Source organism: Haemaphysalis longicornis, unplaced genomic scaffold (genome assembly GCF_048455015.1).
Source record: "Haemaphysalis longicornis isolate Haplotype H1 unplaced genomic scaffold, Haemaphysalis longicornis Haplotype H1 scaffold_3, whole genome shotgun sequence".
Taxonomy (NCBI): Eukaryota; Metazoa; Arthropoda; class Arachnida; order Ixodida; family Ixodidae; genus Haemaphysalis; species Haemaphysalis longicornis.
The window spans coordinates 91,326,363-91,348,910 of NW_027526335.1; the positions used below are offsets into that span (position 1 = coordinate 91,326,363).

At 48.4% G+C, this 22,548-nt stretch overlaps 2 protein-coding genes across 2 annotated transcripts in view; one reads left to right on the forward strand and one right to left on the reverse strand.

The window, feature by feature from the left end:
• Spt20 (transcription factor Spt20 homolog) overlaps positions 1 to 22,548 on the reverse strand; it is a 100,698-nt gene that overhangs the window by 50,435 nt on the left and 27,715 nt on the right. The gene's annotated exons all lie outside the window — the stretch shown is intronic.
• Positions 1 to 22,548, forward strand: part of Rcd6 (Reduction in Cnn dots 6) — a 75,722-nt gene that overhangs the window by 972 nt on the left and 52,202 nt on the right. The gene's annotated exons all lie outside the window — the stretch shown is intronic.

Sequence of the window (22,548 nt, forward strand, 5' to 3'; positions counted from 1 at the left end):
ACATATCATACACAGTTGATCTGTCAAAACGCGGTTCTGTCACAAATGTCGGGGAGTGGTGCCTAAGCCTAATAGGAAGCCAGCGGGCCACGTGAGTTCCTGGCTTACTTTCACCCCCCGCAAGTGTTGCGCGGCTCGTTGTTGACGCTTTCTTTGGTCGCGCCTGGAGCGCCCTGAAAAGGCGACCGTTTCTCGGCTCTACCTCTTCTCCGTGACATGCATGCATGCGCCCGTGCTCTCGCCCCCTCCCCTCCTCGCCGCCGCGTTCCTTCTGCCGGCAGCTTGGCGCAGTCACGAATTTCTCCTCGACAGGCGGTTATGTTGGGCGTCCAAAAGAAGGAAGGAAGGACGGACGTTAACAAAAAAAGAGAGAGAAAAAAAAAAGACACACTTCGCGGAGTCGAGCGCACCGTTGTAGGCGCCGGTGCGTGCGAAACCGGCTGAATGATATTTACATCCGCGCATTCTTATGTGCATATATTCATGCTGTTGCACGATTTCTACCACCGCTACCTGCCCTTCCAAAAAGAAAAAAAAAAAAGCAAGGAAGAAGGAACCATCGGTTTGTGCCGTCGGGAAGTAGGTGTACAACGCAGCACACACACGCAGCTGTGAGACAACTTGTGGTATATAATTCCTCAAGCCTGGAAAATTGTGGAAGCTTCAGCGAATGAAATATTATGACGTCTGCATTAGCTGCGCACGTAGACCCAGACACTGCTGCAACCTCAGCTGTTTTTTTCAATTTGACAGAATGCTATGAAAACCGGGTAACTGTGTGGCGCATGAGATGCTACAAATCGCCATGAACCGGTAAAGTTTGTTCCGCTGTTAGATCATTAAAATTTAAAATCTTTTTTTTTTCTGCTCATTAAAATATACATCGTCAGGGCACTATCCCTGAGTACACGTGCTCATAGAATTTTGCATAGGCACAACTTGATTATAAAGGCAAACAAGCCAAAGAGAATGTCACGGCCAGGGATTTATACACCCCCCCTTCCCCCAGAAGGATTTCGACACACCCCAAAAAGCTTCCACAACCGCGACTACCCTACCCAGGGATTTATACCCTCTCCCCCCCCCCCCCCCCCCCAAAAATCGAAATATTGCAGAAACCACCGGTATGATCAACTTACACGGGCATATCATATCGGCGAAATTTTTTGGCAACGCAGCGAAACGTGCGTGCCGAAACTTATGAGTATCCATTTGGATTTCTTCATTTTCAACGGTGTGAGGAAGGGGTTCATATTTCTATTAGTTTCGCGGGGGCGACGAGGTTGTTTTTGAGAGACCACGAAACACGATTCAGACATTGACGGAGTTGTGTGCCTCATAAAGAATTAAGAACTGCCGCCTACGCTACGAGGCGTAATTGCGTTTGCTGCATGTCCAATTTGGATTCTCAACACGGAGAAAATGCTTCAGCGAACGAGGGACATATATTTATATAACGTCCACGGAAGAGTAAAGGTGGGAAACACGTAACCCAAAACTGGAAATGCCCGCAGTTATTGATGATCCCTGTTTTCGCGTAGCGCTGCCATATCTGCAATAGAAAAGGGAGGGGGGAGAACCAGTTAGTGTTTGTCCAGACTGACCGGTTTTTATCTCACGCAGTGACCACTGACCAGACCTGGCAGTGGCGCTGCTTGCAGAATAAGTTACATCAGACCGTGAGAAAAGAAGCGCCAATCATAATTATGCAAAGAACCGCGAGTTTCCATCCGTGTAGTGTAAGCCAAGACATTCGAGGACTTTCCGTAAACACTTGCTATATATACGTATATATACTATGCACTGTACACAGGCGGGCAGATGGTGGATCGTTTACCTGCCCGGGAAATATGTGGACTGCATGTGCGCACTTGTGAAGCGATGCGACAGATAAGGACCTCGTGCGTCACCGAGTACGTCAGCACGGAAATTCTATAGTTACTGGACGCGCACACGAAGTTGTTTACGACCAACACTGGCGTACGCGGGCTCCAACTTCGGCAGGTGCAGAAAATCTACCACTCTGTAGGGCGTCAAAAAAGCGAATAAGATCAGCACTCTATTAACGCACACCTGGGCCTATTTTTTTGTTTTCTGGGTTGTTTGAGGGGGAATACGGTGCAGCATACCACTACGGGAAGATTGTATAGGCAACTATAAGGGAACTCGTTCCTTATCCCCCAACTGTTGCTTTTTTTTTACAGCGAAGCTGTTTAGCAAATGGTAAGTTTTCGTGTCCGCACTTAAAAATACCAAGAAATTACCGAGTGCGCGTGAGCGCGCGCCTCGCGACGACTTCCCAGCGTCCCCGGTTCACGTTTGTCAAGCCAAGCATACCCACCTATTGACCCCCCCCCCCCCTTAAAAAAAAAATACTCCAGCGTTCGCCGTAATCGTGGACACACTTGCTCGAAACGAGAAAGAAGCAAATCGGCTGCAATCGGGGTTCTTGATGAATTCATAGCGCAAAAAGGACGAGGACATAGAGAGAACACACAACACAGCGCTAACTTCCAACTCTTCCTTCTAACTTCCAATCGGGGACTTAAACCTTAGTGATGGTCGTGAAGGCTGCGCACAGCTTCGCTACCTCCAAGTCTTCTTCCTTCATTTTTCCCGCTCTGTCTAAGGTACGTTGGGCGTAGCCGCAAAATATCCAAAATGTACTACCGGCGTCAAATGAAACGCGAACACGAAAATGTAAACCAGAACGTGCAATAGTGAAAAATACTTTTAGTAGAGTTCACATAATGGCACGCTCTTGGTATATTTGGAAATCCACATTTTCCAACTTTCTTTTTGTAACTAAGCCGCGCTTCATTTTGGCTTGCATGGAGAGAAATCGCGCTATTTTTCTGTTCAGGTTCATATTTTCGTATTCGCGTTTCATTTGACGCCGATAGTACGTCGGACGTGTACGTTCGACGTAAAGGTATACCTTTAGACAGAGTGTGATTAATTAGGTAATCAGCTATCAGCTTTTGTACGGCTGAATGTAACAGATTCCTTTTTTTAGTAATTACGAGGCTACATCGGTCGATAATCTTTACACAAAGCAGCATGTGAGATTGTTTTTCTCACTAGGTTTAAATTAGACGCCCTCCACACCAGTTGAATGCCGTGATTCCAGCATGGTGACAGTGGGCGCACAATTATTAGCAACCTATTCGTACTTTTTCCGTACATTGGGACATTGGGGGGGGGGGGGGGGCGGGTAGAAAAGATCTTTTAGAAGCACTCTGGCAAGACGGCACGTTTTCGCAATATATATATATATATATATATATATATATATATATATATATATATATATATATATATATATATATATATATATATATATATATATATATATATATATATATAGTTAAGAGAAAAGGTTCCTGTCTATGACGTTAGCTGTACAATAGAGAAGTCAAACTGAAAAACATAACAACATTTATTCTAACGTTTCGACCGGGGACCGTTCTTTTTCAAAGATATATATATATATATATATATATATATATATATATATATATATATATATATATATATATATATATATATATATATATATATATATATATATATATATATATATATATATATATATATACATTTTTAAGGAGAGCCGCGCCAAAGTACTCGTCATTCTGCATATATTTTCTTGCAGGTTTCTCTGAGATCCTGTCGAGACAAAATTAATAAATACAGGGTGTTGCGACGATAACTGGAACACTTTAAAAAATTTTCCTGAGCGATCCGCCGCTCTGTTCGCGCTCAAACTTCACACAAAGGTCGCATTTTGTGGTCTATTTTGTTTGACACCGGGAACAACAACGGTACTTACCTGTTTATTCTGAAAATAAATAAAAACGATTTTCGCCTATGGGAAAATGGCCGCTGATTTGGACGTGCGAGCCAGCGCAAGTTGATGTTGGAACGGCGGAACCACCTGCAGAGTGAAACGCATGTTTGGGATTCACGTACGGAGCCAAATGGTGCAGCAGACGATCAGAAAATGCACCTAGAAATGAGCTAACAGACGATCAGAAAACCCGGTTTTCGGGCTCGCACGTCCAAATCGCCGCCATTTTCCCATAGGCGAAAATCGTTTTTATTTATTTTCAGAATAAACAAGTAAGTACCGTTGTTGTTCCCGGTGTCAAACAAAATAGACCACAAAATGCGACCTTTGTGTGAAGTTTGAGCGTGAACAGAGCGGCGGATCGCTCAGGAAAAATTTTTAAAGTGTTCCAGTTATCGTCGCAACACACTGTATACTGCGCGTGGCCTGATTTTTCGAACTACGAAGCAGCACTTAAATAGTATCTCCGGTAATCAGTCTCGGCTAAAATCTCCGGCTTCGCGCATTTATTTCTTAAGGGGCCGTGAATGTATACATTCCGGGTTCCGGAATCGTAAGTTTAGCTCTGGATGCTACGTTACACTGTTTCAGCTTTATCCTGGGCACCTGCCCATATTTGCTCGCGGCTTTTAGCCGCGAAATGCTTATCTAAGAACAAGATCTGGGAATGTTAATGTGCGGCCTATCCTGGAAGATTCAAGGTGTGCGTATGTACGTAAAAGGACGCCACGCGAGCTGTGGCTGCGATACCGCCACGTTCATGTTTGTTAGTGGTTGGTAAATGATGACTCCGAGCTTGACATTGTGTCGTGTACAAGCGGTTGATGCCCTTGCAGTTCTAGAATTGAGAGAGGCGCCGGACGGCAAAAAGAAAAAAAAATGATCAAAACGAGAGGCCGACATTGGATTCGAGGACTAGAACCCTGTCACAAATATTGATGGTTGAACACCACTTTGAGAGTTTTGCGAATTAACGTCTTGAAGAAGCACAATAGAAGCTACATTATAACTTTGAAATCTGACCCGCCCTATTCGTTCCAGCAGCATATTTGTCGTAACAAGCGAAAAAAGGAAAACGTACCCTTGTTTATAGGAGAGATAACTGAATAGTTTTCACTTGACGCCATCGGGAACGGGCATGTTAGGCTCTTTGTGAGTCATTTGGGTGTTTTTCCGTGTATGCCGCAAATGGCGGTACCCGAAGAGGGCGCGGTTGGCACGAATCCTCGGGGGTAACACGGGAGGTATTTCCAGCAGTGGTGGTGGTGGTTGTGGCGTGTGGGGAAATACCCGCAGACGCTACGCCTGTTATCCATTCGCTGTACAACCGAGGACCAATTTTCTTACCCTAGGTCGGGAGGCTGGGGCCGTTGCAGATAGAAGCGTTTTAGTTCACTCCCTCCCTCACTTACTCACTCCCTCCCTCCCTCACTCACTCACTCACTCATTCACTCACTCACCACCTCACTCGCTCGCTCACTCACTCACCGCGGCACGGCCAGAAAATGTTTTCAAAGGGTGTAAAATATTTTTTCCATGTGGCGTAATAAGGTAGTGACGTTCGTAGCTGACGTACTGGCCCCGGGTAGGGGTAGCACTACACACTTTCTCTGTGTGTAGTGCTCGCGATATTTTCGAGAATAAATCGGCCCCGTATCTGCTGGCTTTGCTGCAAATACCGAAGGACGATATATCTTCTGACGCCGAACCCCCTAACAAACTCCCCTATCCCCCACTCCCACCTCCCGCGCTGTTCTCTGTTTCGATTTTTCCCGTTATTAATGCAATCGATATTTGCTTAATGCAATTGAATTTTCCCGCGTTCACACTGCTGGCGCGCCATCCATTGCGACCTTTTTTTTTACTGCAGATTGGGCTTGGCGCTCGAGACACAAGATGGATGGAGGCTTACACTCACGCTTATTATCTTTTTACAGCGAAGCTGTTAGCCTCTCGTTGGTCGGAAAATTTCGTGTCGTAAACAAAAAACCCAGGCAGGATCCGGAAGTTCTCGCCCAAGACACTGAGCGCATGCATCAGGCTAGGCAGGGCTTAGCATTTGCCGCCAGAGCTAGAGTCCTGCGCAATCTTTCCTTGTAATAGGAATACAGCACAGGGTTCAGTATTCCTTAAAAAACACAAAACAAGCTTTGAAACTTCACGATAGATGATAAGGAGCCTGTGAACAATGGCACCCCCTATGTGTAAAGACTAGGTTTGCAGCTGCTCGCAAAAAGGGGGGTTGACGTCATCCGAGGGCGAGCGCATGCGTCAGGCTCTGCCGCCAAAGAAGCCGAGCGCAAGTGACAACCCCGCCGGGACGACGAGGGGCATTTTATACTCTCCCCCATCAGCATGTGTAGTGGTCTAGAACAGCTTCGCTGGACATCCACTTTCGTAGGGCTGGATGGCGGTCGTTTTTTAAAGAAAACGGCCTGTATCAGTTATGTATTTGTGGTTTGCCTCAAATATGCCTAATTCTTTCTTTTTGCTGAGAAATGTCGATAAATATACTACCAGGTAGTAGTCCGCGCGACTAAATGGAGGGATAAATAGACAGACAAACCAAATTTTTCGCGCTAAGCAATTATAAGCTCATCGGTGGGTGGTGATTAAGGGCACCGACCCTGTGGGGGGCGCCCTCTAGTCCAGGACGCCCTGGACCCTGCTGGTCCCTCGTCCCCTCTCATCATGTCTTGAGTCGAGACGTCCAAGCTGGTCAGCCGAGTCACCCACGGCTCTTACGTGGGTGCGTTGACAGCCCATATCTTGAGTAAGATTGCGACATAAAACGCGGACGTGAAAGATAGCGACATATTTGCCTTGTGTGTATATACAACTTTTACGTCCGTGTTTCTGTTGCGCATTTGTCCTGTTTTCTGCTGCCTAGATGCACTTGCGTATACCACAAGGCCGATTACAAGAAAACCTAAGAATGTACGAAGTCGACAACTATATACGTTTCGGAAGAGGCTGGGTGGGTCAGGTAGGACGCGCAGAACTGTTGAATGGTGGGGCCTTCCAGGGTGCTCTCACGCGTGACGGCCCAGTGTTGGACGCATGTTCCTGCCCTTATCTGGGTTATGGTGGGCCTCCGCTCTGTGTGAGGGGGCGAATCTCGGGGCGGCCCCCGGCGTTCTCCGAAGCACGGGCCGCACCTGTGCTCGGCCGCTACGCGCGTATACACGAAGCCTGGCTGCAGGGCGCGGCCCTGTCGGCATTGCCGCAGCCTGTACTTCGCGTGGGGGGAACCCGCACGGCTTTTTGCCCGACCACGTAAAGCGCTTCATCCAATTTGGGTGGGTTGCGCAGAGAAGAGGACAAGACGGCATGCGAAGCCATGGCGTAAGCCTCCGAAGAGAAACGTGCAAGCGAACTCGCGTTGGCGATTTTCGAGTGAACCCGAGTATGTGCAGATGTCACGTTGACGTCAGGGAGTGAGTAGTGAGCAGCATCATCGTCGGCCTTTACTTCTGCAGTGGAGGGCAAAGGCTTCTCGTCTGTATGGTGCCGACTCCTTCTCTATATACTGCACCTCCAGCCTCTTCCATCCCTTCGCCCTGAATTTTTTTAGGGGGGAAGCCCGTTAGGGGCTCGGGCTGTCGGCGTCTCGTCGTAGTATCTTGTAGTCACGCTACTAAATCACCGGGACACTCGTTTTCCAACGCCTCGCTCTAGAACGTTTCAGCTCCTTGGGCAAGAACGCGTACTAAAAAAAAAAAAAACACGCCGGGACACTCGTTCTCCAACGCATCGCGCTAGAACGCTTCGTGCTTAAAAGACACAAGACTTACAGCAGAGCTGTATACCTCCACCTCCCAACGGATTCACCTCCGTGAGCGAAAACTCCAAGGCGCCAAGAATACACTTATACACTGCATGCTTCGCGCCTACCCAAGTTTCACGTTAATGGAGATGGCCCAAAATTTCACTGTGCACGCATGCCTACTGTCACCCGCTTGATATACCCCTTCTGTTAAGAGCATGGTTCACTTGGTGCTTATGTTTCGCGTCGCGTGCCTTCTTGACAAGTTGAACTGTAATGTCCTGTGGCTGTTCGTTCCCTAACTTAAACAATGAGAAAAAAAAAAAAAACGTTTGGTGGCCCCGCCATTACTCTTGTCTGAGAGCAACGAGCTTAAACGACCTAACAGCAGTGACACCTCATCTTTGAACAGATCCGTGCCGTGGAGGACGCTGTACCTTAGCATGTTGTGAAGTGGAATTGGTTCTGCAGAAATTTCTGTACCTATAGATACGTTTTTTGTCGAAGCACCTTCGGTGTTTCTGTCTGTCCTCTTACAACTAAGTTTCCCAGGCGATACTTCTCGTATTTCCTACTGTGCGGAGTGAAGTAGTAGTGGACCGACAACATCGATAGCTTTCAATAGCCAATAAGTGTGGCGCCAATAAGGGTTAGGGTGTCTGGTAGCCACTGAGGTCCCTGATGACTTATTTCGCCAGCGGCAGTCCAAGAGGTGGCTGGAGGTTGAGTGATCCACCCTCATGCCTGCCACTTCACACTTTCCTTCCGAAGCATTCGAACGGAAGACTATGCCCCCAGAGGCCAAAAAGCCTACTGCCGGTTGAAAAGAAATACATAGCCCTCCAAAGAGTCGGAAGATTTGTTGATTGCGATTTAAATTGTAATCCGGTAAATGACTAGTCTCCGGCTCCACCATACCTCATCTGTACTTGCATCAAAGCGATTGCTGCGGAGCAGGAAAGTGCGTCGGTTACGGACACCCAAACCGACAGGCCTACAAGGATCCCCAACTTGGTTGGTCCTAAGAATGCTATGGCACCTGAAACGCCCTGTTGAAGGCAGCCAAGTGAGAGAGAAAGAGAGCCCGAGCTAATTTCGAGGCGGCCACCATTGACACTCTGGACGCTCAGCAGTTGTCCCCTCCCCCCCCCCTCCCCCCCCTCCCCCCCCATCCCCCCCCCCCCCACACACACACACTTACTCCCCACATTCCCATGCTGCTTTTCTTTTTAATTCTTTAAGTGTTATTGGAGTTTGTTTACTCACCAAAAAGCTGGAGTCTGCGCTTGTGTCTTTATCTTTCCCTACCTAAAGTCTTAAACCGCCGTGTTCCGCATCTTCCGTGGTTTGGCTAGGCAGCAAACGCCGATCATATTGCTTCATTTTTCAGATTTCCCGCTACAAAACCTCAGAAGCCGCGTCTCCGTATCATCGGGGGAGCAATCAGAGGCACCAATACAGTCACAATAATATTTATTTGCCTTAATTTCTGTCGGTGGCTGGAAATCACTGGAACCAATTAGTCTCTCTGACGTAATGAGGACAGTTCGAGGAAGTCGCTGGGGAGTCACCGCTTGAACTTTTTTCGTATTATCTAGCCGAATCGTTTGAATTTTCGCTTATAGCAGGTATGTTCTTATTTTGTCACGGCAGTCTGTCGGACCGTCTAAGTTCAGACTACCGACGCAAAAGCCATATCGTGATCTATGAACGTAAAAAAAAAAAAAAAAAAAAAAAAAAAAAACAGCGTGCCACGCAGTTCCGTTGGCTGAGACGTGAAATGACGTCATTCTTTAAAGTTACTGCAACAGTTGCGGCAACAGCCTGAACCCGGCCTAAGTAAAACCACACACACACATGCACAAAGAAAGAAAGAAAGAAACAAAACGCGTGCATTCACTAACGTCCCAGTTACGCACCGTCTGCAGCAAACCGCTCCCGTCAAAATATAATAGCGGCCGGTATCTCGCCCACACCCCGCCTTCGCTGGACTGGCCAGCCCACATGTGCAACCGTCGCGTGCCCTGGTCGCCGCTATCGGCGTCATCTCTGTGCGCGGGGCAGGCCCTGCAGCGACAGTCGGCCGCAGCAGCGCGACAAAGAGCGAGCGAGCCCGTTCCAACCGTGCGCCGCACACTGAGCGCGCCTTGACTAAGACTGCGCGCTCAGCATTGTGTTTCCGGGCCGATCGGAGTTTACCGAAAAATGGGGGACCAGAAGAGGGAGGAGTCACGGCAAGCTTTCAATTCGTTTCGGTGAACACACCTATCGGCCCGACTCCCGTATGACAGGTACCATTAAACAGTACTCGCAAACCACGAATACTCTGGGTAGTCCACCGATGGTAAATAACAAAAAGTTCACTGCCATTCTATTCTGTGAAGGTGGGTGACCAGCGGAGCTGTATGCATGGCTTAGGTTGACTGGGGACCAATCAGTCCAAGGAGTGCACGCAGCAGAACAGGTTTGGTTGTAATTTGCGATTAAGCATACTTTCCACTCTGAGGGACTAGAGCTTTATTCTAGCGGACAAACATTTTCCTTCCCGTAGAAGCCTACGGATTGATAGTTGACCGGATTTAGGGGAATCCCCAAGGTAGAGTAAGTTTCTGGAAAGGAAAATTTGACATCCACCTCAATGCAGCCGTATACGGCTACGAAGGAAAGCTGTACAGCTTTCTCAGAAACTTCGCAGTTGAAGAAAAATTCGTCCTGGTCAAGGATTCGAACCCGGTACCACCGCCCATCTAGGGCTAACTGAGCTAACCAGGAGGCTAGTCGTTCGTAGCGCGTTAGCGAATCGATCAACAACCCGAAGTGATGGACAGGGGTTAGTTGACTAGAATCCTGGACCGGGACGATTTTTTTTTTTCAACTGCGAAGTTTCTGAGAAAACTGTTCAGCTTTCCTTTGTAGCCGTATACGGCTGCATTGAGGTGGATGTCAAATTTTTCTTTGCATGTTTTGACAGCAGACGGGAACTCCGCAATATCTACAACTTTACTGTGAACTATATGTAATTACGAAATTAGAGTAGATGAAACTTGGCGTAATTTTTAAGACGTCTTAGCGGCCAATTCTCGTATAATTTGTTCCGGCATATTTTGGGTAAAACAAGAGTTGTAGCCGTTTTCTGTAACGATGCTCCCTCCATAAACGGCAATGTATTGGCAGCTAACCGGAATTCTGTAACGTTTACGATCTCACTGTGAACGAACGGTGACAAGTGAATGAAATTCGGCGTAACGATAGAGTCGTCCCAGCGGCCAATTTAAATGACATATTTTTGACGTGCCTACATTAGAATGAGAGCTGCAGAGCATTCACTAGAAAGTCGGCTTTGCCGTCAAATTTGTCGACGGTCAGAACCTAACCTATAACAGCTCCACCGAAAGAAAAAAAAAAAAAGCGCCTCCGTATTCAAACAAAAACGAACAGCTAGAACGTCGGTCGCACTCCGGTATCTAACTCGCGTGCGGTCAACGCACTGCATTAGGGGCCGCACAATTTTCTCCCTTGCTGGAGATTCCGGTAGTCCGCGACGGAAGCGATTTAAGAAGTCGAGATCTTCGCGCTTCATTTTCTTTTTTTTTTTCTTTTTTGCAAATGAAAAGCGCCTTCACTTGCATGAAAATACTTGCAATATCTAAGGTCACCTTATCATTTAGCTCTTTCGGATTGGTTTTCTTCGGTCGAACACGTAGCGCCGACTAATAACTCGATGGTAGATCTGTCTCGCGGAGGGCGCAGAGGACGGCTCGACCGGTTATAAAGCGCGAGATTGCAACAAGACCCGACTGTCGGGTAGCAGCCACCGCAGAGGACTAAAAGGCACAAAAAGAGAGCGAAACCTGTGGATCGAAGCGGAAACCGAGGTGACGCGAAAGACCGCGTGGGTTGGGTGCTTGCGCGATATCTGACGTCAGCTCAGCTGCCGAGCTTGCAATGCCACAGCTGCAGTTTGCTATTACAGAAGACGGCCACGTTTCGTTGGTTCGTCGTAGGTAATTTCGTCACACGCGCTGTCGGTTACTGCCTGTCACCCAGCAGACCTGTATCCGTCAGTATCGCTTCCATATATGCTTCGAGGCCACACTGCGAAGCCACACTCTACTGTGTCGCGCCAGTTGCACCGCGGTCACGCATTCGTCATCCCTTGGTGGTGTTATCTGCAATGGCATTGCAAAAAATATTGCGCAACTTGCACTATAGTGGTGCAAGGCTGGAGGAACAGCAGAGCGGGCGGCCCCTCCCCCTTCATCGGAGACGCGGTTGTTGCACCTTACAGGGATTTCCGAACTTGCCGCTGAAAGTTCCCCATGACTGGCAGGCCCGAATCGTTCTGTCCGCAGGCTTTTACGTCTCTCCCAAAGTGGACCGTGTTAGCACGGGCTCGAACCACGGCCGCAGGCTTCGTGAACTGGGCGTCTGTAGCGCGAACTTGGCGTGTATGCTCCCACTTCAGGCGCGTACGCTCGTCAACTGGCGAGGCGGACAGCACGCGAGAGGTCATGCCACGAACGCTGGGCACAGTGGACTTGAAGGTAGAGCTGGCCGACGCCGGACGCTCCTCTCGAAGCGCACGCTGGCGTGCGCTCGGTATTTTTTCTTGGTATTCTTTGCGATCTCCTGCGTCTTTACAGTGTGATTACGCACGGTGCAGGTTACACTATTCACGGTTCTCGCGGTCACAGAAATGTTACGCAGGAACGTATATGCCCCACTTTGAAATATTTGCGTCGGGTACGTCTCTCTCTCTCTCTCTCTCTCTCTCTCTCTCTCTCTCTCTCTCTCTCTCTCTCTCTCAAGACTCTTAAATAAGATAACGTTATAGCTAGAAACCAAAAATCTCTTGGGAGCATACCGAATTTCATTTGCGTATACTATACGACGCTTACAAACGCCAGGATTCGCAGTTACAAGATGACGTTTCCTTTCCTCGTTAGCGCCAACGTCCTTTGGGCGCGCTCACACAGTTGTGCAAGAGAATACCCGCGGAAATAAGCTACCGCTAGTAATACACATCGACCTGACGCGATTCGAAACGGGACTTGTCCCACTTGGCTTTCTCACGCCGCGTGCTTCCTGGAACATGTATCCTCCGGCTGCCGCATTGTCACAAACATAGCGCATGGAAATCGTCCGATCAGCCTTTTGCTATACGGGAAGATGTAAAGCATACGCAGGAACGTACAAATAAGAAAGTAATGTCAGCGGAGGGGAGGGAAAGGATACAAAACCAAAGCCACACATAAAAGGAGTTGGATGGGGGAAAGAGAGGAGGGTGCTTGCAGGGCTAAGCAGCCGGGAGTGACCTTCCGCATTTCGGGGGCGTGCTCGCGACCGACCGGTCGCTGCGAGTAATATTCATCGTATCGTTGGAAAGGAGCGCCCCACAAGCGCGAGGAGAGAGTGACCGGGCAAAGAGAAAGCCCGCTGGGTGGCCCCCTTTTCCATGCAGAGCACGGTCCGCAGCAGTTACTCATTCCCCTTTGGTCCGCGTAAGCATGCCCGCTACTCGCGTGCTGGCCGGTGCATCACCGAGCCGCCGCAGCTGCTTCAGGAAGAAGACCCAGTTACGGCAATGCGCCGAACTCGCCGGTCAACGGGCGTTTTCTCCCGAGATGCGGTTTTCCTCGCTGCGTCGAACGGTTTTGTCACGCCTTGATAACAGTGAACGTAAAGTCGGGTAACAAAATTTATTGGGTCACCGACCGTCTTCTTAAAATAAGACTAAAGCCCTGTAAGCAAATTTGTACTGAGCACGCGCTTTCTTTTCTTTTTTTAAACGGAGTGTTGCTACGCCGGGCGTGGCTGAAAGAGTAAGGAAGGGCTCCTTTTTATATCACGCAGGGAGTGTCCAGGCCCATTCACTGCTTATATTTGGCTCACCGCTTATGTTTTACAGTACGATTGAGGATTGAATATCGCGTCCACGTGGCATAGTCTTTAGGAGTTTTGTCTCTGATGGCCACACAAAAAAAAAAAAGAAATAAAACAAGAACATAGGAACTGCTTCATGCCTGCCTTGGCGATACGAAAGCGTTGAATATGTTCTGAGTACCAATCAGATTCTATCGAAGCATTGCACACCATTGGCAGAAGCAATTTACCATTGCTCCTTATGTTCCATGTCGAACGGGAATGATGATGCAGCTAGCACGCGTGCATGCACCGATGGCTTTGTAGATGCGAAAAGAGGGGGTGTGCAGCGGCCTTTGTGATGCCCAGCTTGAATATTTCGTGGGATGCCAGAGTTAAGCCTGCGTTTTCATCTACCGGAAGCGAGTGTGTTGCCGTTTACGCTACGTGGCGCTGGCTGTTATCATTTGAAGTGCAAGATGTCGCAATACTCGGCGACTCACTGCAAAGGTCCGTCTGGCCCATCTTATATCGTTGACACTCACTTTCTAATTCGCGCTCGCCTTCTAATGATACACATATTTCTGTTCATGGATCTACGACTTTCGGGCAGCAGCGGCAAACCGCTATATTCGGTTACAACTTAAGAACGGCAACGATGATGATGATGATTGCTATTGGTTTCCTCTTTGAAGCGGGGTGATGACATGTCATCTTACCAAAAAGGACTAATATAACCATGTTTTACACTCTTGGTTTAATACTAGCGCTGCTTAGGGCAGGCACAAAAGCTTATTAGGCACAAAATACTTTTTTTTTTCCTGTTATAGGTGGTAACTGTCCTAGGCAATATTCCCATCTCTGCTTTTCGTCCACCAGCATTCTAATCTTCTTTTCGTCCCCTCGACAGCCTTGAAGTTAACTTCCTCTGTGCTACCCCTAAATCCTAGGGCTTCTGGAAGCCCAATATTCCCTTCATATTCCCAATATTCCCTTCACAGCTTCAACGTAAGTTGAAGCTGTGCCTCATCACCGCAGCCGGATGTCACTCTACGCGGCGCAAGTAGTGCGTCACTGGGAATATTTTGAACATGGTAGGAGCCGTTTCCGTGATTTTGTGGACTTAATGTGCTTATGAACGACTGCAGCGACGACAAATGAACTACGTGAGAAAAGGCAGGTGATGTCACGCATTCATAGCAATCTCCTTTCGAAACGCGCGCGCCCGTTGACATCCGGGTCCGTCGCTTTGGCGGAGTGATACCGTACATGAGCTATTGCCGTTCTTAACTTGTTCCCGAGTATAGAAGCCCGAGTTACTATCGGGTAGAACTCTGCGGTGAGCACCGGGGTGTGTATTAATGAGTCAAAGCTCCCCCGCTTAGATTGTGCGCATTCCGGTCGCTGAGCTTCTTAACACGCAACGCAGGTTTGTCTTGCCCTTCAGTCGTGGCCGCGTGTTTTCTGGTGATCGTAGACATGATGAAATGCAGCTATGTTTGTTGACCGGAAAAACGCTTCTATTGTGGATTGGTGACGTCATACTCTACTGTGGATTGATGACGTCATGACGTCTACAGACGGATAAAAGCGGAAACAGGTATTAAACATAAGTTTCAGGAGCAGCAGTAGTTAATTTGTTTCAAGTCGATTTGAGAAAACAATGGTTTCACAAATTAACTCTAGGACTTTTCCGTAGAAGTTAGTGATGCGGCTATCGCTTTAAAAAACGGTAAAAATGAAAGAGGCAGCATGGACTCGACAACTTGTGTGTGCAAACACTGGTGGAGGTAGGCATACCTTGAAGCTAACTACACGAAAACCAACAAGTAACGATGCACCTTCACTAACGTGTAGGCATGCATACAGCAAGTGTGGAAGCTTCACATTCTCAAATCTTGTTTATCGCCTTTGAACGTTGGGCCGCATCAGTAAAAACAGCGATGAAAGCGTCTGCGTTTTGGTCTTGACATGTCCCCTAAAAATAAAAGAAGAGGAAAGAAGAGGCAGAAGAACGGGGAATACACTTCCCGTAAAGCCTCTTCCAAGATAACATGTGTACGAGGCCGCAGCAAAGGGGCCTCCTGGAGCACGTAAACCCAGTAAAAAAGATTGCCGCTCTACAGCCGCCATGAGCCGGCCCTTACCCCTCCCCTGCATTTTAGTTTTCCCGTTCTGTTCACTCGTTTCTGCTTGTTTCCGGCCGCTTCGAATTGTGCAGGAACGCCATCTCGGTCGCTTTAAGGGCCACTGCCCGTGCAAAGCTTAGCGAGCGGGTCATATGGGTAGACAAAGAGGAAGTAGATTGCTCGGGTAACAGCGCTGCAGGAAACGCGGTCGCGTTTAAACTTCAGGGTCGACTACCCACGCGCCGTGAACAAAAAATACTGTACTTTGGCGTTGTGCTAGTGCGTTCCTTATCAAAGGCAACAGGTCGTTTAGGCTTAATTACTACTTACTACTTACTGAGAGAGAGAGAGAGAGAGAGAGAGAGAGAGAGAGAGAGAGAGAGAGAGAGAGAGAGAGAGAGAGAGAGAGAGAGAGAGAGAGAGAGAGAGAGAGAGAGAGAGAGAGAGAGAGAGAGAGAACAAACGAAGCTCAGCGCAAAGAAGGCGAGGGCGGTGGTAGACGAGAAAGGTCGCGTCCCCGCCACCGTTTTCGTCTTCTTTGCGCTGAGCCTCCCGTTGAGTATTTACCAACTCGCCCAACAACACGTTTTATTGAAGTGCTATTACTTCTACCACTACTACAACAACTACTATATTACCACAACAACAACTACTACTCCTCCTCCTACTACTACTAATAATAACTGCAGCGGAATAAGTACAGTGCAATGTGCAAGATGCAGATAACAGGACAGTCAAGGCCTGACCAGGCTTACGTGATTCGGCTCTGAAAATGTCGGATGGCGCAATGTTATGTAGCTGAAGATCAAATTCAATTAAAATTAGAAAAATAAACTAAATTAAATTAAATTAAACAATTTACGGATATTGTAACTTCGAGATGAAAATGCAAGCAAGTTATGCGATGAAGCATTGTTAACTTAAATAAAAAAGAACAATCCCAAGGTCATCTACCGAGATTTGTAATCAATGAACCCGTCGTTATTAAAACGTAACAACGGAGTAGACATATCCAGAGTAAGAAATTTGACTATATGGGAAGACGCATAACCAGATAAATGATTTCGATCAACCGATTACAATCAAAGTATTTCAGTCGATAAATCAATAAATCGATCCGTCCATCAATAATTGCGATCATTAATAGCTTTAGCCGATGTCCAAATCTTATCACCCTTGTGTATTTGTTCTAAACACCTTTCGTGTTCGCGCAAGTGTTGAGAAATCTATTAGGCAAAACCCTACTTTGAATTAACCGCTCCTCTCCTGGCGTTTTCCAGGAAACCCCTTCACCATTTCTGCACTTGGTCCTGATTTAAACTCAACCGCTGCGGTCCGCTATCGGGCCAACGAGGTTGCGATAATAAGCCATATTCAACTGAGCCACCAGGCCGGATAAAAGGAGAACTTCGTGCTCGGCTGGTCTTGCGCGGCAAAACGTTGCCCAAGTCTCTCGCTGGCACATTTTGTTCGTGCTCAATGCGTCGTCGAGCACCAGGGCTTAACGCCAGTATTTAAAAAAAAAACAAAAAAAAAAAGAACTCTTTATTTTCTGGTCGGTGATTCAGCGCAAGTCATATTGCCAAACACCAACCCAAATACCCTTTTTCTGACAGGTTTCTAACCGCCTGCTAAGAACCCGGTCACTTAAAACGAATGAACTTGTTTTTGCAATAATTACGTAAGAATTCCATTATGTGACAGCGCAGTGTCCGGAGGGAGTGGCGCATGCGCTTTCGCTCTCTTCTTTCTTTTACGACAGTGCGAGTCTATACGACTCGAGATGGAGGGCGTAACGCAGGTTACGTCCGAATCGGCCGGGCTGACCGCTGCTGCTGCTGCGCTATCCCAACACCACCTAGGACCCTGCTACGGCTTCTTCTCGTATTTCTCGTAATGGAAGTTCTAACTACACTCGCGCTGTGAATATCTAACTATACACGTTATACCCGCCTCCAGAGCGAGTTTGTCTCTAATATCTGTGAGACAGTGAGACACGCTCCGTTGCTGCAGGTCGGTGGTGAGCGTCCCCGTCTTCCTGTTAGGAGACTGCAGGAAGTGGGAGCGAAAGTGCGCGCAGTTCTTTGACCTCCTGAGGCAGCGCCGGCGGCGTTGCGCGGTGGCCTCCGCGAGAAGGCCCGCCGGACGGCCAGCGTCCCTCTCAAGTGTCCCTCTCCTCCTATCGCGGCCGCCGAAGGTCGGGCCGGCGAACGGCTGCTCGAGCGTCTTACCTCCTCGCCGTTGGCGTCAGCAACAACAACAACAAAAAGAGAGGGGAACCCGGGCACGCATTGTCCTGGGACGAGGTCTCCGGGCCAGGGGCCCCTGCCCATGCACGGGACTCACGACTCGTGGCGAGCTGCCGCAGAGCGCGCCCACGACGCTGTTTGAATGAACGGTCGCGAAACCGTACCGGCCTCGATGACTCCGCCGCTACCGCAGTACGCCGATTCGATTCCCGGTCGCGGCGAACCTGTGTTCTTTTTTTTTTCTTTTGGGGATAGTGGGATAAGGAAGTGACCGTGCGACAGAAAATAATACCTCTGTAATTACTCAGTATTAATCTGTGGCTTTGAACTGCTGATATGTGATTTTACGCGATCATGCCTACGTTTAGATGGCCTCCGTAAAATTGTAATGAGAAGGTCTGGATTGAACGCATGAGAGGTATTAAAGGCTCCACATCGAGTGAAAGGAGACGTTGCGAGAGTCTACTTGATAAAGATACAGATGTTTAAAATTTTTGTTGGGCTACACTTACCTTGAAGAACTGGTATACAACGCGGGGTGCAGCGCACGTCATCACGCGAAGTGTAGTGATGAAGTTAAACCCTCCCTCCCTCCCTCCCTCCCTCCCTCCCTCCCTCCCTCCCTCTCCACACCACCACCTGGGTCACGATTACATGGCAAAGTTCCGATGGCCTTACTGGCGTTCAGGCCAAGCGGATTAACGGCTTGTTCAATTCATTCAAGCTTAATCGTGTGTTCTGGGAACCATAAGGATTGCCATCCAACGAAAACTTGCTGCAGTGACGCAAAGAGTACATATATCGCGCACAGTACGAGGCAGATAGACGTTATCAATAAAGTGCCGCGCAAAAGTTTGGAAAGCCCATAGAACACCACTGTTCCGAATATAAAAGAAATGTTTTCCCCCACCCTCATTAATTATCTGAGTTAATTAATAGTCCCTCATCAATTCCCCTAATTAATTTCCCTCATTGATTCCCACTAATTACCCTCATTATTACTCCGCAAATCACACGCTTCAAAACGTTATGCCTAAAAACTTTGCTAGAAATATTTTCACAGAAACATCAACACGAGCGCTGTGTTTTTGTGTCTTCCCGTGGACTCGCATTTTGCGCTGTTTTGAACCATGAACTCCGTCCCCGTGTGTGTAGGCTCTCCAAAGAAAGTACATACATTCCGGGCATTGCACTGTCACAAACACATGCCCGCGCGCACATCTGGTGATAAAGCCAGCTGTTCTTCGCTACACCGCGTAAAGAGCAGAAATGTTGTTTGTACAGTTCACCGGTCGCGTCCTCTTGTTTGTTTTCGTTCGCCACAATGGCAGGCCAGGCACGTGCGCAGGCGCCGTTGTGCCGGCAAAGAAGCGCGTATTGTCGGGCAGTGTTTACCGGGCTGCTGTGTAGTACTTCCTGATCTCTACGTTTCGTTCTTCCGCGAGACAACAGAAGCGAGATCGTTTCCAGACACATGACCCAACGTTACTAGAAAAAACTTATTTCTAGTAACTTCTTCTAGTAACGTTGACTTGACCCGTGCATGCACATATTGCGGAGAGAAAACACCGCGTGCAGGAACCAATAACGCTGCCTTTGTCGTCTGCTCTCTCTTTCAAGTGCGAGAAATATAAGTGCAAACAATCGCCTTCCTCCTTCCTCACCCCTGCTGTCAGCCGCGAGGTCTATTGTTTTCCGAGTAAGATCGCCTTTATCATTCTGGTATTTGGTTTGAACGCTTGGAAAATTCCCAACATATTTTTCTCTACTTGCCTTGCAGCGTTTGGAAATGTCTGCACCTCCGCATTTGTCTGGATGACGACGTTAGTCATTCTGCGAGCTTTGCCTCAACGTGTTAGATCGGACAATAAACTTTTGGGGGCGAAGCCCCTTAGGGGCTGGGGCTGTTGGCGTCTCCTGTCGTAGTCGTCGTTGTAATCATCGTCTCATGCAGTCACGGTACTAAAACACTGGGAAGCTCGTTTACGCCTCGCACTAGAACGTAACGCGTACTAAAAGAACACCTTGACACTCGTTTACGCCTCGCGCTAGAGAGCTTCGTGCTTCAAAGACAAGAGACCCAAGTTATACCTTTACTCCCAACAGTTTTATCTTCGTTGGCAAAAACGCCAAGGTGCCAAGAATACACTTGTACACTGCATGCTTCTCCCCTCCTCAGGCTTCACGTTAGTGGAGATGGCCCGGGATTTTCCAAATAGCTGTGCGATTCCAGGAAGCTGTGGAGCCCCTGCTATAGTCTCCTCCAAATTGCATCTAAAAAAATTGACCTTAACTTCCAAACACCGTAAATACAGGTCCTTATTTTTTTTATTGAAATTTAGACGCAGAAAACGAAGCACATGAAATTTAGGGCTGCGGATTAATTTAGGCTCGCTGAAGTATTTTATCGCGCATCTGACAGTTGCAGTAGCGAAAGAATTCTGTTCGATCTGAGGGATATACAGCCATTTCTACCCTCACGCTTTCAAGTTCAAGTTACTCGGGCATAAATTGTTTGCATATATAACAGTCGTAACAGGGAACAAACATCCGGCCTGTGGTATTTTTTCTTCTACTGGTTCAAACAGCGAACCTATTCTAATGCATAAATGTAGGCCTATAGAACGAGTGATGTAGTTTTTCACCGACAAAGGCTTTGGACATACAAACGGGCTCCTACAAAGATAACAACTTATCTCCATGATTTTAACCGAAATTAACGCGTTATTACTTACTTTTAATTATAATTTTGTGTACGCGGTATCCTTTACATATAAAGCGGGAATAACCCGCAAGGATTCCGCGCTAAGGTCTCGCTCGTCCCCCGCCAGCTCTCCCAGCACGCACTCCAATCACGCAAGGCGTCACGAGACTTCTCGTTTCGTGCGCGTGCTGTATCACGGCCGCTTCTAATCACCCGGAGTAATCGCGAGAATGCTGGCAGAAGAGCTCACGGCACGAAGAAGCCATTAGGCATAGCACACCTCACTGCAGCTGAACTCCTCGAGGAGACAAAACAAAAAAAGAACAAACGAGAGATGGAGAAGGCAGAGTCTTCCTTCGTCTACCGCACAGAAAGCTCGCGCAATTCCTTTCCGACCGGGTCGTTTGTTCCCAGCGCACACAGAGAGGGCCCGCGGACAACGCGCCTCCGTTCTCCGTGGCCCTGCCGGAATCTCGGCGACGAGCTTTCTCCACAGGAAACAGAGCCGGAAGGAGGAAGCGGGTTAATTGGCCCTTTTCGACCGGCCGGCTGCCCCGAGCACTGGTCACTGGCGCGCGCGAGCGCTCGCCTTCGAAGCAGAAATCGAACGGGGCTCGCCTTCGCGTCTCTGTATAACTCGCGTCGCCGCTGGAATCGCCACCGCACCTTTCTTCGCACCGGGAGTCCGAAATAGCAGGTCTCTCTGAACGGGGAAAAGCTGTGGCTTGTTCAAATTATAAATGGCATACTCCGCAGTAGGTGGACTACTCTATCAAGCTTCTGACAAGTCGACTCGCACCGGTATAACTTCCGTTTTTGCTACTTTCCTGAAGTTTGATGGCTGCCTGCTACGCGATTGAGGGTGCAGGTCGTTTGAGGGTGCAAACATATGGAATTAAACAAGCAGAAAAGGAACACGGGATTCGGCAGTGCGTCAAAAGGTCCTATGCTCGTAGCAAATGGGTCAGATTGAGCTGCTTTGGTCTGTCTTAACCTTGATTCAAACTCAAGAATTAGATGGCTTTGGGGCGGTCACTGTGTGACAGCGTCGACTGTGAGCGACAGTGACTTAACTAACTGGAGATCTGGCAGAAAATATAAGCCCCCGGTACGTTATGCCGTCGTCGTGAATAGCGCGTATACCGCAAAAATGAGCTATGGTTATCTCAATTACGATGTTCACCAAGCTTGGGCATTAGGCCAGCAGTTTACGAATTGGGAAGCTCGTCGCTCGTGCGATAAGATCTGATGGCCTCGCTACAGGTACATCGAATGACCGTGCGAAACCCGAAACAAGTGCGACTGCGCAAATGAGCTCCCAGATTTTGTATAAACTGAGAAAGTGACGGGCTCAGTGGTTATACTGTCGCTATACTGCCTTTTTAATGCGAGGGCATTCTTGGTTCATCTGGGAAAACGCGCCGTCAATACAACGCCCTAGAAGAAAAACCATGACGTAAAAAAAAAATCCCTGGCCATCTCCACTAACGTGAAACCTGGGGAGGGGCGTAGCATGCAGTGTATAAGGGTATTCTTGGCGCCTTAGCGTTTTTGCAGACGGAGAAGAAACTGTTCGAGGGTAGGGCTATACAGCTGTGCTGTAAAAGTCTCGTGTCTTTGAAGCACGAAGCTCTCTAGCGCGAGGCGTAAATGAGTGTCCCTGTGTTTGAGTACCGTGTCTACATGAGACGACGCTTACGACGACGACATGAGACGTCGATAGCCCCAGCCCCTAAGGCCTTCGCCCCTAAAAAAATACGGCACATTCACATTGTCTGCTACGAGTTCCGTAGCGCGTGCCTCGAAAATAAAACCCAAATAAAAGGAGCCCGTGCGTCCTGCTAGGCAACGCCTGGGTATCGCAGAGCCACGTGGGAAAGCGGAGAGGGCGGCTGTAGCAGCCGTTCAGCTGCTCCCGTTCAGCCCCGGCAAGAGCACTGCCACGCAAGGAAACATGGGAAGCGAGCCGCTACGGTGAAGCAGCGTTC